Genomic DNA, 2,543 nt, shown 5'->3' with positions numbered 1-2,543 from the left:
CGTGTCATCTTTCGGAAGAAGTTTTTTTCGCTGATGTGGACGCTCTACGGAGCCTCAAAAGGTTCCTTTTATTAGTATAGATTGCGTTAATATATAAAAAAAACTATTTTTTTTGGTTTCTAAAGTACTGCTTAGAGCATGTTTATTGCAAGGTTCTTATCAAGTCTCTAACTATCTTATGCTATAAAGAAGAAGGATTCTCTCACGGGAAGGAGACACGTCAGAAAATCGGTTAACCACGTTGCGACACATGTCCCCTTACTTTAAACATTACGTTCCATTTATTTGATCACGGGTTTCTTTTCTAATTCTGTTGGGCTGCCTCCACGTGATCAGGCCCGTCTAGCTCTACAATCACTAAACGTCGCGTTTTCAATTAGTGTTCGCAGTGTCTCTCTCTCTCTCTCTCGCATCTCCACCCTTCCTCCATTGCCAATCTTTCGTCTTCCTCCTTCCGGTGGGAGATGAAGCAGTAACCGATACCCCCTAATAAAACCCTCCTTAATCAATTACACACGATTTCCATTCAGTGCGACCCTGGAGAGTGCAAGGCGGTGGAGGCTCTGCTATAAAAAGGTACGAGTTCATGCTTTCGTAATCATCCTTCGTTCTAAACCAATCAGTATACAAAAATTTTGAGTCATGGCTAACGGTATGGTCTTCCTCTCCGATCTTCAGACTGGCCGCTCCTCCTCCTCTGTTCAAGTTCGCCTGCTCCGATTTTGGGAGGCCAGAAACGTCCGGCGTGGGGGAGAAGCTTATGGAAGTCGACATGCTCCTTCTAGATTCTCAGGTTATCTGTTTACTACTATTTTGTTTAGATTTTTGATTATATCTCCGGTTAAATTCTATACAAATCGTCACTGTCTTGATTCCAGATAGTAATAATTCATTGTGTTTTGGAGTTCTTGCTGTAGAATAATGGCTGACCCATTTCCCAGTTTGATATATTTTTTTTCTAATCTTCGTATTTTTATGGCTGAGAAAATAAACCGTTTCAGACAGTTAGTTGATGTTTATATATGTTCAACCATGCTGGATCCATATTACAAACTTCTTGTGTACCTATTTTTTTGTTTTTTCAACTGAGGAATTCTCAGCTTTGATGATTTCGTTGCTTATATTTCAGGCGACTATGATGCCGGCGAAGCTCACGATGCTTCAATTACACGAAGCTCACAGAGCAGTGGAAACGGTTTGATGGTAAAATCTTATATCAGTTTATGTACATGGTCACTGTTTCCGTAAGAGTTGTTTTAAGCTCTTAGTTTTAAGTTTTAATTTCGATTCTTACACTAACCAAATTTTGTTCTCGATTCATATTATTGTCTGTGATGTTGTTGTGGTGATGTTAATTTAAAATATTTGGTTTATGTTAGCTTTGAAGCGAAACGATGCATCATCTCGCCCTGGAGATCATTGGTGTTGGGAAGAAGAAGCTTTATGCAGCTAAAGTGTGGATGAAGCCAAGGTTGAACTTCAAGGAGTCGCAGGAGTTCAAGTCTGCCAATGACGTTTCCCCTACCATTACTCCCTTCTATCTTGGCTGCAAATAAGGTATGACCACGAACATTACATATATGTATGCAAGACATATATTAATCTTAAGAAAAATTTTGATCTTTGTTATGAACCAGATTGTGGATGGCTCATAACCAAGAGATTATGATTTGTAATCTTTTCATTTATCTATGACGGTGTAATCTCCTATATAAGGAACCTCTATGTTATGAATAAAGATAGACTTTTCCATTACTTTTATAACACATTATCAGCACGAAACTCTAAATCCCTAAGCTAATACCCAAATCGAAAAACCCTAAAACCCTAACCCTAGCCGGCGATCCGACGAACCCTAAACCCCAATCGCGTCTCTTGTTCCCGCATTTGTTCCAGCTCGCGTCCCCGATCAGCTTCAGCCCAAGGCGTTCCTGATCCTAGCTCAGACGTTCGCGACAGCATCAGATAGCTCGCGTTCCCGATCAAGCAACAAAGGACGTCCACGACCCGATAGAAGCGACTTGATCCATTCCGGCTCGCGTCCCGTTCGTGTCCAGCTCGCGGCTCAACTCCTTTGGTGGTCCGATTCAACAATCATCTAAGGTTAAAAGGTAATTCAAAACCTAAGAACCCATAATCGAACATGGATTGATTGATAAAGAATGAAACCCTAAAACACCCTAATCTTTATGAATCAAAACCATAGGGTAATAGATCAAAAATCCTAATTGAGTAAATCGAAGCTCTAAAAGTTCGATACCCCAAACCCTAAATCATGTTCCTATATGATTAAAACCCCAAATCGGTTTTTTACAAGTTAAAATCCGATAAACCCTAACCATATATCTATAAACCCTAAATAATATAAGTATCAGAATTAATTATACTATAATTATCAAATCACATATTAAAACCCTAATCGAATATTTTGAAATCAAAACTGTTTTCGGTTTTGATCATTGAGGTTTTAAATCTGATTGAATCTGATGCTATGTTGCTAGAATTGTTTGACCGTTAAATTGATAGATTTATTTTCTCATCCT

The 2,543-nt window shown here is 39.0% G+C and overlaps 1 long non-coding RNA gene across 2 annotated transcripts; it reads left to right on the top strand.

Annotated features, from left to right (window-relative positions):
* The first annotated feature begins 342 nt into the window (after positions 1 to 342).
* On the top strand, positions 343 to 1,722 carry LOC106321460. 2 transcript variants are annotated; one of them, XR_001266071.1, is made up of 5 exons: positions 343 to 576; positions 679 to 793; positions 1,130 to 1,203; positions 1,380 to 1,557; positions 1,638 to 1,722. It is a non-coding gene; the product is annotated as an uncharacterized LOC106321460 (long non-coding RNA). The 2 variants fall into 2 exon arrangements; XR_001266070.1 differs by having other exon boundaries at positions 1,380 to 1,694.
* Positions 1,723 to 2,543: the final 821 nt, after the last annotated feature.

Source organism: Brassica oleracea, unplaced genomic scaffold (genome assembly GCF_000695525.1).
Source record: "Brassica oleracea var. oleracea cultivar TO1000 unplaced genomic scaffold, BOL UnpScaffold01692, whole genome shotgun sequence".
NCBI classification, from domain to species: Eukaryota; Viridiplantae; Streptophyta; class Magnoliopsida; order Brassicales; family Brassicaceae; genus Brassica; species Brassica oleracea.
The sequence above is the reverse complement of the archived record's forward strand: the minus strand, read 5'-3'. Positions and strand labels throughout refer to the sequence as shown.